The sequence below is a fragment of the Salvelinus alpinus genome, chromosome 7 (assembly GCF_045679555.1).
Source record: "Salvelinus alpinus chromosome 7, SLU_Salpinus.1, whole genome shotgun sequence".
NCBI lineage: Eukaryota > Metazoa > Chordata > Actinopteri > Salmoniformes > Salmonidae > Salvelinus > Salvelinus alpinus.
The window spans coordinates 48,254,366-48,269,686 of record NC_092092.1 but is presented as its reverse complement, the minus strand read 5'-3'; the positions used below and the strand labels follow the sequence as shown (position 1 = coordinate 48,269,686).

General features: G+C 41.2%; 1 protein-coding gene across 1 annotated transcript in view; it reads left to right on the top strand.

Moving 5' to 3' along the window:
• The window catches only part of LOC139581117 (relaxin receptor 1-like), a 131,801-nt gene that overhangs the window by 79,125 nt on the left and 37,355 nt on the right, over positions 1–15,321 (top strand). The window lies entirely within an intron of this gene.

The window sequence follows — 15,321 nt, the reverse complement described above, 5'->3', positions numbered from 1 at the left end:
AATAAATAACACATGCGTACAATGATTAACACACGGGACGAGACCCGTAATCATCTGCGCAATCCACAATGGCACAAAAGCCAAAACACAGAGCACAAGTACTCACACGCACCAACAGACATAGCAACAATAATGGACAGCCCAATGGAAAATAAAGGGCACATATATACAAATACTAATCAGTGGGAACAGGGGACAGGTATGCGTGAGGAAAGTTCTGTAGGGATCGTGACAAGAGCCTTATTCTAAAATGTATTAAATCATATTTTTCCCTCGTCAATCTACACACAATACCACATAATGAAATTGTAGCAAATGTATACAAAAAAAAATCCTATGACATTTACATAAGTATTCAGACCTTTTACTCAGAACTTTGTTGAAGCACCTTCGGCAGCGGTTACAGCCTTGAGTCTTCTTGGGTATGACGCTACAAGCTTGGCACACCTGTATTTGGGAATTTCCCCCATTCTTCTCTGCCGTTCCACTTAAGCTCTGTGAGGTTGGATGGGGAGCGTTGCTGCACAACTATTTTTAGGTCTCTCCAGAAATGTTAAATCGGTTTCAAGTCCGGGCTCTGGCTGGGCCACTCAAGGACATTCAGAGACTTGTCCCGAAGCCAGTCCTGCGTTATCTTGGCTGTGTGCTTGGGGTCGTTGTCCTGTTAGAAGGTGAATATTCGCCCCCAGTCGGAGGTCCTGAGCACTACGGAGCAGGTTTTCATCAAGGATCTCGCTGTACTTTGCTCCGTTCATCTTTCACGCGATCTTGACTAGTCTCCAGTCCCTGCTTCTGAAAAACATCCCCACAACATGATGCTGCCACCACCATGCATAACCGTAGGGACGGTGACACGTTTCCTCCCGACATCACGCATCGCATTCAGGTCAAAGAGTTCAATCATGGTTTCATCAGACCAGAGAATCTTGTTTCTCATGGTCTGAGAGTCCTTTAGGTGTCTATTGGCAAACACCAAGCGTGCTTTGATGTGCATTTTACTGAGGAGTAACTTCCGTCTGGCCACTCTACCGTAAAGGCCTGATTGGTGGATAGCTGCAGAGATGGTTGTCCTTTTGGACGGTTCTCCAATCTCTACGGAGGAACTCTGGAGTTCTGTCAGAATAACCATCGGGTTCTTGGTCACCTCCCTGACCAAGACCCTTCTCCCCTGATTGCTCAATTTGGCCAGGTGGCCAGCTCTAGGAAGAATGTTGGTGGTTCCAAACTTATTCAATTTAAGAATGATGGAGACCACTGTGTTCTTGGGGACCTTCAATGCTGCAGAAATGGTACCCGTTCACAGATCTGTGCCCTGACACAATCCTCTCATAGCTTGGTTATTGCTCTGACAGGCACAATCAACTGTTGGACCTTTATATAGGTGTGTGCCTTTCCAAATCATGTCCAATTAATTGAACTTGCCACAGATGGACTCCAATCAAGTTGCAGAATCATCTCAAGGATGATCAATGGAAACATACAAACCTCCAAACTAGCTTCAATGCCATACAACACTCTTTCCGTGGCCTCCAACTGCTCTTAAATGCTAGTAAAACTGAATGCATGCTCTTCAACCGATCGCTGCCCGCACCCGCCGGCCCGACTAGCATTACTACTCTGGACAGTTCTGACTTAGAATATGTGGACAACTACAAATACCTAGGTGTCTGGTTAGACTGTAAACTCTCCTTCCAGACTCACATTAAGCATCTCCAATCCAAAATTATGTCTAGAATCGGCTTCCTATTTCGCAACAAAGCCTCATTCACTCATGCTGCCAAACATACCCTCATAAAACTGACCATCCTACCGATCCTGACTTCAGCGATGTCATGTACAAAATAGCCTCCAACACTCTACTCAGCAAATTGGATGTAGTCTATCACAGTGCCATCCGTTTTGTCACTAAAGCCAGCCCCATATACTACCCACCACTGCGACCTGTATGCTCTCGTTGGCTGGCCCTCGCTACATATCCGTCGCCAAACTCACTGGCTCCAGGTTATCTATAAGTCTTTGCTAGGTAAAGCCCCACCTTATCTCAGCTCACCGGTCACCATAGCAACACCCACCCGTAGCACGCGCTCCAGCAGGTATATTTCACTGGTCATCCCCAAAGCCTTTCCTTCCAGTTCTCTGCTGCCAATGACTGGAACGAATTGCAAAAGTCACTGAAGCTGGAGACTTATATCTCCCTCACTAAGTATAAGCATCAGCAGTCAGAGCAGATTACCTTTCACTGCACCTGTACACAGCCCAACTGTGCACATCATCATCTGCACATCTATGACTCTAGTTAACGCTAAATTGTTATTATTTCGCCACTATGGCCTATTTATCGCCTTACCTCCTTAATCTTACTACATTTTCACACACTGTATATAGATTTTTCTATTGCCTTAGGTAGGTCTGTTTATCCCATGTGTAACTCTGTGTTTTTTGTCGCTTTGCTTTATCTTGGCCAGGTCGCAGTTGTATAAAGAGAACGTGTTCTCAACTGGCCTACCTGGTTAAATAAAAAAAAATGGAAAGAAACAGGATGCACCTGAGCTCAATTTCAAGTCTCATAGTAAAGAGTCTGAATACTTACGTAAATAAGTTATATCTATTTTTAAACATTTTGCAAACATTTCTAAAAACCTGTTTCACTTTGTCGTTATGTGGTGTAGATTAATTAGGGAAAAAATTATTAACTGAATCCATTTTAGAATAAGGCTAACAAAATGTAACAAAATGTGGAAAAAGTAAAGGGAAGGGATCTGAATACTTTCCGAATGTTAGAATCAACTTTGACAGCGATTACAGCTTTAAGTCTTTCTGGGTAAGTCTAAAAGCTTCTTGCAACTATAGGGGGTGCTGTTCCGCATTAGCATATTTGTGTCTCCAAATTAAACTGCCTCGTGCTAAATTCTTGATCGTACAATATGCATATTATTGTTATTATTGGATAGAAAACACCTTCTAGTTTCTATAGAAGTTGGAATTTTGTCTCTGAGTGGTACAGAACAATTTCTACAGCACTTTTCATGACAGGGTTCAGATTTCAGAAATTTTTACCTCTGATCTGGGGTCTGTTTATAAGGCCACAGTGAATGCTATGAAGAAACCGACACTGCCTACGTCTTCCTCTGGGTGTCTGTACGTCATCACGTTTTCAATGAAATCGATGGGACGTTCACAGCCATTATAAATGACAAAAATGTACAGAGACCCCCCTTTCTCAACGTGCGCCTCAAGCGTGAAGGCCATCGGACCTGCCTCGTTCCAAATCGTTTGTCTAACCAGCAATATTTCTCCGGTCATGTTTTCAGTCGTTATAGTTGTTAAAAACATCATAATGTAGTGAATTTGAAACGTTTTATAGCAATTTATATCCGTTTAGTGCGATTCTGAGGAATTTATTTGTCGTGCACTCTGAAAGTTTGGACACGTTTTAGGGTGTCGGTCGTTGGTGGTGGACATTTCGAAGGACAGAGGACATCTATCGACCAAAAGACGTTTATAACATAGAAAGGATACATTGCCCAAGAATCTGATGAAAGAACAGCTCAAAGTAAGCAATATTTAATATGATAAATCGTGTTTCTGTCGAAATATTTTAAACGCATATTTCGCCATTTTGTTTGGTATAGCTTCACTTGGCCAACCCTGTATTGAAAAGTAAGGATAATTTTAAAAATGTAAATCAGCGGTTGCATTAAGAACTAATTTGTCTTTCGATTGCTGTCAACCCTGTATTTTTTAGTCAAGTATATGATTAGCTTTCAATTAAACTAGATCACTCTGATAGATGACGTCAGACATATTGAGGCTTGATTTCCTAGTATTTTTATTGTGTAACCACGGTTTTGTATGGCTAAATATGCACCTTTTCGAACAAACTGTATATGTATATTGTAAAATGATGTTACAGGAGTGTCATCGGAAGAATTCTGAGAAGGTTAGTGAAAAAATTAATATATTTTGGCGGTGATTACGTTATAGCGCTCTTTGGCTGGAATCGATGCTCTTGTAACGTTTTCACATGTGGTATGCTAACTTATCGATTTATTGTGTTTTCGCTGTAAAACGCTTAGAAAATCTGAAATATGGTCTGAAATCACAAGAACTGGGTCTTTCCATTGCTATGCTTTGTCTATTCTTATGAAATGTTTTATGATGAGTAAATTGGTCATACACGTTGCTCTATCTAGTAATTCTGGTCAATTTGTGATGGTCGGTGCAATTGTAAACTGTGATTTCTACCTGAAATATGCACTTTTTTCTAACAAAAACTATCCTATACCATGAATATGTTATCAGACTGTCATCTGAAGAGGTTTTTTCTTGGTTAGTGGATATCAATATCTTAGTTGAGCCGAATTGGTGATAGCACCTGAAGGAGTAAGAAACTGATGGAGTTAGAATAGTGGTGTATTTTGCTAACGTGTTTAGCTAATAGATTTACATATTTTGTCTTCCCTGTAAAACATTTTAAAAATCTGAAATGGTGGCTTTATTCACAAGATCTGTATCTTTCATCTGGTGTCTTGGACTTGTGATTTAATGATATTTAGATGCTACTATCTACTTCTGAAGCTATGCTAGCTATGCTAATCAGTGTGTGGGGGGTGGGGGGTGCTCCCGGATCCGGGGTTGATACTCGTGAAAGGCTAAGAGCTTTGCAGATCTGGATTGTACAATATTATTTATTTATTTTACCTTTATTTAACTAGGCAAGTCAGTTAAGAACAAATTCTTATTTATAATAACAGCCTAGGAACAGTGGGTTAACGGTTTTGTTCAGGGGCAGAACGACAGATAGTTTTTTACCTTGTCAGGTCGGGGATTCGATCTAGCAACCTTTCGGTTACTGGCCCAACGCTCTAACCATTAGGCTACCTGCAGCCCCAATATTTGCACCTTATTATTTTTTTAATTCTTCGAGCTCTGTCAAGTTGGTTGTTGATCATTGGTAGATAGCTATTTTCAGGTTTTTCCATAGATTTAAAGCCGATTTAAGACACAACTAACTCGGCCACTCGGGAACATTCAATGTCGTCTTGGTAGTCTAGGAGGAAGGCCATAAAAGGTAAGCCAGCCGATAGAGATTTGTCTTAAGGTCAGTTTTAATAGCAACCTGAATAGCCCTGAATTTATCAGGAAATGAGTTCCATGGGCGTGGGAGGAAAAGGCACGGTCCCCCATTATTCGGAGCCTGGTCCTGGGGCCATGGAGCAGTTTTGCGTGGCTTGAACGTAGGGTGCGTGGAGGTTCATAGGGGGAGAGTAGGTCTGACAGGTAGGCAGGGCTGACGCCATTTAGGGCTTTGTAGACAAGGAGGATAATTTTATAGTCGATTCTTTGAGGAACAGGTAGCCAATGGAGAACAGCAAGGATGGGGGTGATGTGAGCATACTTTTTTGTTTGTGTCAGAATCCAAGAGGCACTGTTTTGGATGAGCTGTAGTTTATGAATTGAATTTGCAGGCAGGCCCCTCAAGTACTGTGTTCCCATAATTCTGGAGAAAATGAATGCATGGATTAGCCTTTCTGCGTCAGATGTGGTGAGAGATTTAGGCGGGAGATGTTCTTCAAGTGAAAGAATGACGTTTTACAGACGTGACTACTGTGGGCATTTAAATAGTGTGGGGTCAAATTTCATACCCAAATTAGTGATGGCTGAGGAGAGGGGGATGATGTGTCCATGTAGTGCGGTAATAATTATCATATATGCATATTATATACACCTCACATGCGACTCGTAATAAGACTATGCAATTAATGTTAACAAAGTCTATTAAATGAGGTATGATTTAGCAATATGCAAGAGACTATAGTTGTTACAGTAATAGGCAAAGAAATGTCTGAGAATGGAATTCTAAATACAAGTGCATTTAATTACTTTGTAAAATGTATGGATTCACATACAAAGCATGAAGCTTAAGTTACAAAGCATTAACAAGCCTTACAAGGCATTTTTATAAGCTTGATCAGAGCGAGGAAGAGAAAGAAACCATGGCTTGTGCCATGGCCCATAGCTCATGGGAGAGGGAGAGAGAAAGAGTGTAGGTATCTCATTAGCGCAGGTCAGGAACAGAAGAGAAAGAAACCATGGCTTGTGCCATGGCCCATAGCTCATGGGAGAGAGAAAGTGTAGGTATCTCATCAGCGCAGGTCAGGAACAGAAGAGAAGGAGACAATGAATCTAAGACCCTTTATAACATCTGAGTTGTTTGGATACAAAGTCTGATTTGTTGACCAATAGTATTACTGTAAAGTTAAACTCCAATCAAATATCAGACCTACAGACCTCTAAAGACAACATAGCCTCTGCTTCTCAGGGGTGCGACAGATTGGGGGTTGGAGAGACAATACAGAGAAGGCTGAATTCCTGAGAAGAAAACAACACCTTGATAAGAAGAGTCACTTTGGGGGCTGCCCTACAGCCATCCATGACAGGGCGGATGCTGCAGGAGTTGGTGATCTGCTGGGGGGTGCCTATCAGCCTCTGTCTTGCTGCTGTTGAGCTGGAGGAAGTTGTTCTGTTCTGCATCCAATATTTGACCTCTTCCAGACAGTTGGACGATGTTGATAGAGCAGATGTTGTGTCAGGCTTTGTTTTAAAGTACACCTGTGTGTCGTCTGCATAGCAGTGGAATTGGACACTGTGCTGTCTGAAGATCTGGATAAGTGGGAGCAAGTAAAGCAGGAAGAGGACAGGTCCCAACACCGACCCCTTGTGGGACACTGCAGGTTAAGGTGGACTCCTCTGATTTTGCCTCACCGAGGGTGATGTACTGCTTGCGGTTAGAGAGGTAGGAGGTGAACCAGTTAAGTGCAGTCCCACAAATGGCAGTGTGCTCTCTGGTGCGCTGCAGTAGAATGGTGTGATCTACTGTGTCAAAAGCACTGAGGTCCAGAATAATCAAGATGGTGGAGGATCCTGTATCTGCAGCATTGAGCATTTCATTTACAACCTTCACCAGGTCTGTCTCAGTACTGAACATGGGTGTAAAACCAGATGGGAGAGCCTCATAAAGCTTGTAAGCACTGAGGTGCAAGTGAAGCCGTGGGTTATGAGCCAGCATGGGGTTGGAGGATACAATGTTCTGTTGGATTTCGTTGATTTTAGCCTTGAAGAATCGTTTGCATTATTCGGTAGTTGTTCTGGGAGGGCAAGAGTCTGTAGGGTGGAGGAGGCGACTGATGGTAGAAAACAAGGTCCTGGGATTTCCTCAGTCATAGTCTCTAATGGCAGCGTGGTCTTCTTTTAGTGATTTGAAATACATTACATGTTTTCTCATTTCGCAGACACCCTTATCCAGAGCAACTTACAGTAGTGAGTGCATACATATTCGTACTGATCCCCTGTGGGAATCAAACCCACAATCCTGTCGTTGCAAGCGCAATGCTCAACCGACTGAGCCACACAGGAAATAGCATGCTTGGTGGTCATTATAGGCCGGTAGGTGGATAGTTAGGCCAGTACTTCTCAACAGACGCTCTAAATTGAGGCCGTGGGTCTTCATGCTGCGCAGCTCCTCTGGGAACCATGGGGAGGACCGTTGGAAGGATACTTGACATGTTCTTTTCAGGGGCAAGGCTGTTGCTTTGAGTGCTATTTATATAGGTAGACCATTTCATCAGGGGTGGAGTCAAGGCAGTCAGTGCAGAGTAACAGGCACCTGGAAGAGGGATGTGTCAAGGGACTTGATGTTTCTGAATTTAATATTGTGCTTTGGGCAGAGCTGAAGTGAAGGAGTACTCACAGACATCGTCACGGCCCTTTGGTCAGATACACCTAGCTCATGTACATCCAGGACTTCTCCAGTGATGAGGTTTAGTTGTATAACTGTTGGGTTCACCTTGGGGTCATGATAGGGGCTGTACCAAATGTTTATGTATTATAATAATTGATTATGCTTATGTTGTATTAATAGAAGGGGGAGAGTTATAAGACCCCTCCCTCTTTAAATGTATAGGGTCCTAGACTTCAGATTAACAATATATATATATATTCATTGTAAGGTTTAATATTGTTCCACAATTATTTTCTAGTCTCTTCTTATAAAGAAATGGTCTGAGGGATGTGTGAATTATGGCAGTCAATACAGGGTGTCTGTGAAGAAAGAACCCTGCAGGGGAGTGAAAGAGAAAAGAGACTAGTCAGACATTCCATTATAAATCCACTTGGGGAGAGGACATTTACTGCTGAGCCTTTAGATAACACTGAAACTATTGTTTGTATAGCTGTGTATGCATGGGCTTGGTCTCATGAGTAGAAGGTAATGACGTAGGCAGTGACATCACTAATGCTGGACTTCGGGCTTAATAAAAATTTTGTTGAATCAATGTGAACGTTGAAATCACCTAGGATTACAACATTGGAGAGGGAAGGACACAGAGGTGATCAGCTCAGAAAACTCTGTTACAGGAGACTTTTTTGGAGAGGCGAAAGATAAGTATCACAGTGAGAGGACTGGGAGTCTTCATTCTAAAAGCCATGTACTCAAATAATAAGACAGCAGGAGCAAGCAACATTTTCAGGTCAAAACAGTCTGTGGAAAACAGCAAGACCACCACCCCTGCCATGGGCACGAGCCTTTTCCAGATATTTAGTTTCATTGAGTAGGTATAAATGACCATTTCTGTGCCATGTTTCCGTCAAACATATTAGTCCCAGGTCATTGTCAGTGATAAACTACTGTACTAGTAGAGAGTTATTTGTTAGAGACTACACATTCAACAGTGCCTAGTCTTAACTAGGGGCCTAAGATAGAGGTGGTACATGGACTTTTTTAACAGGCCGCAGAGTCAGAATCTGCGCTGTATAGAGGGGGAAGAAAGGGAGACATACAGTTATGTGTGGACTGTTTTGTTTTATGAGTGGAATTTGTACCGCCTGTGAGCTTTTCTGTACTATATAAATTGAAAAAAAATTTTTTTTTGCTACTTACTCAGGGTTTGTTTAATCCTCTTGAGGAAAATATGCGAGTGTCGCCCATATCTGTACATTGTAGTCCTCAGGAGATAGTAGGTGAGACACTTCAATGCAGGTATTAAAAATAAAACAAAAAATATATACTTTGTTGGTGGCAGGAAAGTCCAATTGCTTAACTGATTTTAACATTGAGGTTCATAATTACTACATTAAAATGATCAGTACTTGATTAGCTACTCAAAAACAAAAGGTTATTCAAGAAAAATTCACATTTGAAAAACAACACTAAATTGTAACTAAAATAGCAGAGCAATACTGCCCTACAAAGGCAAAACGCAGTAACTACTAATTTGGTTAAAAGTATTTCATCTGTTCTAATGGCCAGGTATATTATCTGATTAATGTGGTATTCCTGACACTAGAACAAGCCAGGTGATAAGAATATATTCTTCGAGTATCAGAAATTGCTGTCTGTCTAGACAGAAAAAGACTTTGAAGTCAGATTTTGCTTTAAAGAAAATTACGTAGTGCTGCGTTTTCCCTTTGTTGGGCAGAATAAGCCTAGGCTGCCATAAAGTCACCATGGCAACCATGGACAATAAGTATCACATTTAATGGACAATGGACAATGAGTATCACATTAATATAGTCCCAGTCGGTATTAGATACAGTGCCTTCAGAAAGTATTCATACCCCTTGACTTATTCCACATTTTGTTGTGACAGCCTGAATTTAAAATGGATTAAATAATTTTTTTCTCTCACCCATCTACACATAATACTCTATAATGATAAACTGAAAATATGTTTTTAGAAATGTTTGCAAATCTATTGAAAATGAAATGGATAAATATCTAATTTACATAAGTATTCACACCACTGAGTCAATACATGTTAGAATCACCTTTGGCAGTGAATCTTCCTGGGTAAGGCTCTAAGAGGTTAGCACACCTGGATTATACAATACTTGCACATCATTCTTAAAACAAATTACTCAAGCTCTGTCAAGTTGTTTGTTGATCATTGCAAGACAACCATTTAAGTCTTGCTATAGATTTTCAAGCAAATTTAAGACAAAACTAACTCGGCCAATGGGGAACATTCAATATCGTCTTGGTAAGCATCTGTATAGTTTGCCTTGTGTTTTAAGTTATTGTTCTACTGAAAGGTGAATTTGTCTTCCACTGCAGACTGAACCAGGTTTTTGCCTGTGCTTAGCTCTAGTCCTTTTAATTTTGATCCTAAAATAGTCCCTAGTCCTTGCCGATGACAAGCATACCCATAACATGATGCAGCCACCACCAGGCTTGAAAATATGACGTAGAACTTGGCGTGTGTTGGATTTGCCCCAGACATAATGCTTTGTATTCAGCTTTTTTCCCCAGTTTTACTTAATGCAAACAGGATGTATGTTTTGGAATATTTTTATTCTGTACAGGCTTCCTTCTTTTCACTAAATCGTTTAGGTTAATATTGTGGAGCAACTAAAATGTTGTTGATCCATCCTCTCCTATCACATACATTAAACTCAAACTGTTTTAAAGTCACCAGTGGCCTCATGGTGAAATCATGGTTAAATGTCTTACCTGTGATTAAATGTTTTCCACACACACATAGCTACGTGTAGCCTACTTGGACACACATTTCACACTCTCTCATGGCGAATAGCCTGAAGCCACAGGGCTTCTTGCATGCTCTATTTCCTTTCGTGGGAGCATTGAGAAACTGTGGGTCGGGATTTTTTACCTGGTAACATGTAAAGTCGTGGAATGACACATATTAATTTCCACAAAGTTTGCTGCTTCAGTGTCTTTAGACATTTTTGTCAGATGTTACTATGGAATACTGAAGTATAATTACAAGCATTTCATAAGTGTCAAAGGATTTTATTGACAATTACATGAAGTTGATGCAAAGAGTCAATATTTGCAGTGTTGACCCTTCTTTTTCAAGACCTCTGTAATCCGCCCTGGCATGCTGTCAATTAACTTCTGGGCCACATCCTGACTGATGGCAGCCCATTCTTGCATAATCAATGCTTGGAGTTTGTCAGAATTTGAGGATTGACCAAAAGTTCTCAATGGGATTAAGGTCTGGGGAGTTTCCTGGCCATGGACCCAAAATATTGATGTTTTGTTCCCCGAGCCACTTAGTTATCACTTTTGCCTTATGGCAAGGTGCTCCATCATGCTGGAAAAGGCATTGTTCGTCACCAAACTGTTCCTGGATGGTTGGAAGAAGTTGCTCTCGGAGGATGTGTTGGTACCATTCTTTATTCATGGCTGTGTTCTTAGGCAAAATTGTGAGTGAGCCCACTCCCTTGGCTGAGAAGCAACCCCACACATGAATGGTCTCAGGATGCTTTACTGTTGGCATGACACAGGACTGATGGTAGCACTCACCTTGTCTTCTCCGGACAAGTTTTTTCCCGAATGCCCCAAACAATTGGAAAGGGGATTCATCAGAAAAAATGACTTTACCCCAGTCCTCAGCAGTCCAATCCCTGTACCTTTTGCAGAATATCAGTCTGTCCCTGATGTTTTTCCTGGAGAGAAGTTACTTCTTTCTGCCCTTCTTGACACCAGGCCATCCTCCAAAAGTATTCGCCTCACTGTGCGTGCAGATACACTCACACCTGCCTGCTGCCATTCCTGAGCAAGCTCTGTACTGGTGGTGCCCCGGTTCCACAGCTGAATCAACTTTAGGAGACGGTCCTGGCACTTGCTGGACTTTCTTGGGCGCCCTGAAGCCTTTTTCACAACAATTGAACCTCTCTCCTTGAAGTTCTTGATGATCCGATAAATGGTTGATTTAGGTGCAATCTTACTGGCAGCAATATCCTTGCCTCTGAAGCCCTTTTTGTGTAAAGCAATGACGGCACGCGTTTCCTTGCAGGTAACCATGGTTGACAGAGGAAGAACAATGATTCCAAGCACCACCCTCATTTTGAAGCTTCCAGTCTGTTATTCAAACTCAATCAGCATGACAGAGTGATCTCCAGCCTTGTCCTCGTCAACACTCACACCTGTGTTAACGAGAGAATCACTGACATGATGTCAGCTGGTCCTTTTGTGGCAGTGCTGTTTTTGGGGGATTCAGTTAATTTGCATGGCAAAGAGGGACTTTGCAATTAATTGCAACTCATCTGATCACTCTTCATAACATTCTGGAGTATATGCAAATTGCCATCATACAAACTGAGGCAGCAGACTTTGTAAAAATTGATATTTGTGTCATTCTCAACTTTTGGCCACGACTGTACATTGAACAACATCAGCTTTTCTGGAAAGTTTGCTCTTTAACAATGGGGTTCAATAGGAAAGAATGTTTGTTTTCCCTAATTTGTGGGTGTGGTCGAGGAGAATTCCTTGTTATTACGTGAATATCGACTTGGGAGTATTAGGCCTTTCATCGGATGTGCATATAGCACTCTGTGTAGGATGTGGGTCGTGCTATATGCACAATTGGTACTCTTCAAAAGTATTGGACCCAAAAACACAATCCCAGTCCATTTGCTATCTCCACATTAACGTTTAGATTTATTAAGCAGTGCGTCACAGATTTATGAAGCAATTGTTGTTGTCCAAATATCCAAGGTGTGGGGCTAAATATCTTCAGAACCACTGCATTACAGCTGACCCTTCAGAGACAACAGACAAGCTGACCCTTCCTTCCAAATGTGTAAGTTAGTCGCTTGAACCCCTATTGTGTTTTGTAATGTGAAAGAACAACTATACTAACTTATTTTTTCATATTTATTTCGTGATATCCAAATTGGTAGTTACGGTCTTGTCACATCGCTGCAACTCCCGTACGGACTCGGGACAGGCGAAGGTCGAGAGCCATGCGTCCTTCGAAACACGACCCTGCCAAGCCACACTGCTCGCTTAACCCGGAAGCCAGCCGCACCAATGTGTCGGAGGAAACACCGTAAAGCTGGCGACAGAAGTCAGTGTGCATGCGCCCGGCCGCCACAAGGAGTCACTAGAGCGTGATGGGACAAGGACATCGCAGCTGGCCAAACCCTCCCCTAACCCGGACGACACTGGGTCAATTGTGCGCCGCCTCATGGGTCTCCCAGTTGCAGTCGGCTACGACACAACTCGGGATTGAACCTGGATCTGTAGTGATGCCTCAGACCACTCCGCCACTCTGGAGGCAACTCTAATCTCCAAATCAAACATTGAGATGCTTTTGTTTCTTAGGGGGTTCACATCAAAGCTGTGAAACCTATTGTTATTCTTAGATTTTTTTTTCTTGACATGGTCAAATAACTCAAGCATAGATTGGTCACTTTTTTTCTAATTCGGAATACAGAAATTAGAGGCCATGAGTAACTTTGTCAAAAATAGTACTGATTGGCCTAAAGGGGCGCTGTTATAAGCAGTTTCACTTAAACCCTCATATCAGTTCCCCATTTGACCTACATTTACATTTACATTTAAGTCATTTAGCTGACGCTCTTATCCAGAGCGACTTACAATTTGGAAAGTTCATACATATTCATCCTGGTCCCCCCGTGGGGAATGAACCCACAACCCTGGCGTTGCAAGCGCCATGCTCTACCAACTGAGCCACACGGGACACGGGACCTAGAGACTTGAAACGTTGTATGTCTGTGTCTTTCGTAATGCTGAACAAAATTTGCCTCAGGGACCCATCAGATCTGTCAGGGTAAATTTTCCTCCGTCTTGGAAATTTGGGAATACCTTTTGGGAAAAACGTATTCTCACAAGACAATTCGGTATGTAGGCCCATTGTATATATCTTAAATTCGTTTGAGAAAAGCTACAGGATTGGTTAAGAGATGGTTGAGCTATTAATAAATCAAGAAATCAGATTTTACGTCTCCGCTTAAAACCTTTGTAAATCCACTCATCAATGGCCTATGACTTAACTCTTTGGGGCCACCATGATGAACCATGTTGAGTTTGGCATTGATATCTTAAAAAATAAGGAATTTATGAACAATTCACATTTTTCACTATGTAACACTAATGCTTAAAATAATCATTTAAAAAAATCTTCTCATGGACTAAAAGTCAGATTCACTACAAATGTGGTCTTTGGACTCATCACAATAGTCCCTAAAAAGTTTGAGAAAATAATGTTGATGCATTCTAAGATGGCCACACTATACCAGTGAATCAGGGGTCTTCAACATTTCCTTGCCCAGGGACCCCCTTCCAGGCAAACTAGTGACCCAGGGTCCTCCATCATAAATTAGCAAAACAAAAGTACGTCTTGTCTTATCAGGTGAATGATAATGGCAAGGAGAAGTAATCAACATTTAAAAATGAATAGATTTGGTGGATAGTTATTTTGACCTCCCCACATTAGAATTGGAAGAGGAAGTGTAAACTCTAACATAGCCTATTAGATAGAAAGGTAACTCCATTTTCACTAAGAGCAGCTGATTAGCTGGTTAAACAAAGGTTAGCCATGTGTTAGCAAAAATGTATGTCCAAGCCAGTGCTTGTCTATTCATGGGTTCTTTTTCAAAGCCTACAGTGCAGTCGGGAAGTATTCAGACCTCTTTACTTTTTTGTTACGTTACAGCCTTATTCTAAAATGGATTTTTTTTTATTTTATTCCCCTCTATCTACTGTTTACATTTTTTTGCTAATTTATTTAAATTACAAAACAGAAATATCTTACTTACATACAGTACCAGTCAAACGTTTGGAGACACCTACTCATTCCAGGGTTTATTTATTTTTTACTATTTTCTACATTGTATAATAATAGTGAAGACATCAACACTAGGAAATAACACATATGAAATAATGTAGTAACCAAAAAAGTGTTAAACAAATCTAAATATATTTTATATTTGAGATTCTTCAAAGTTGCCACCCTTTGCCTTAATGACAGCTTTGCACACTCTTGGCATTCTCTCAACCAGCTTCATGAGGTAGTCACCTGGAATGCATTTTAATTAACAGGTGTGCCTTGTTAAAAGTTAATTTGTGGAATTTATTTTTCTTAATGCATTTGAGCCAATCAGTTGTGTTGTGACAAGTTAAGGGTGGTATACAGAAGATAGCCCTATTTGGTAAAGACCAAGTCCATATTATGGCAAGAACAGCTCAAATAAGCAAAGAGAAACAACATTCTATCATTACTTTAAGACATGAAGGTCAGTAAATCCGGAACATTTCAAGAACTTTGAAAGTTTATTCAAGTGCAGTCGCAAAAACCATCAAGCGCTATGATGAAACTGGCTCTCATGAGGACCGCCACAGGAAAGAAAGACCCAAAGTTACCTCTGCTGCAGAGGATAAATTAATTAGAGTTAGCAGCCCAAATAAATTCTTCACAGAGTTCAAGTAACAGACAGATCTCAACATCAACTGTTCTGGGTAGACTGCGTGAAACCAGGCCTTCATGGTTGAATTGC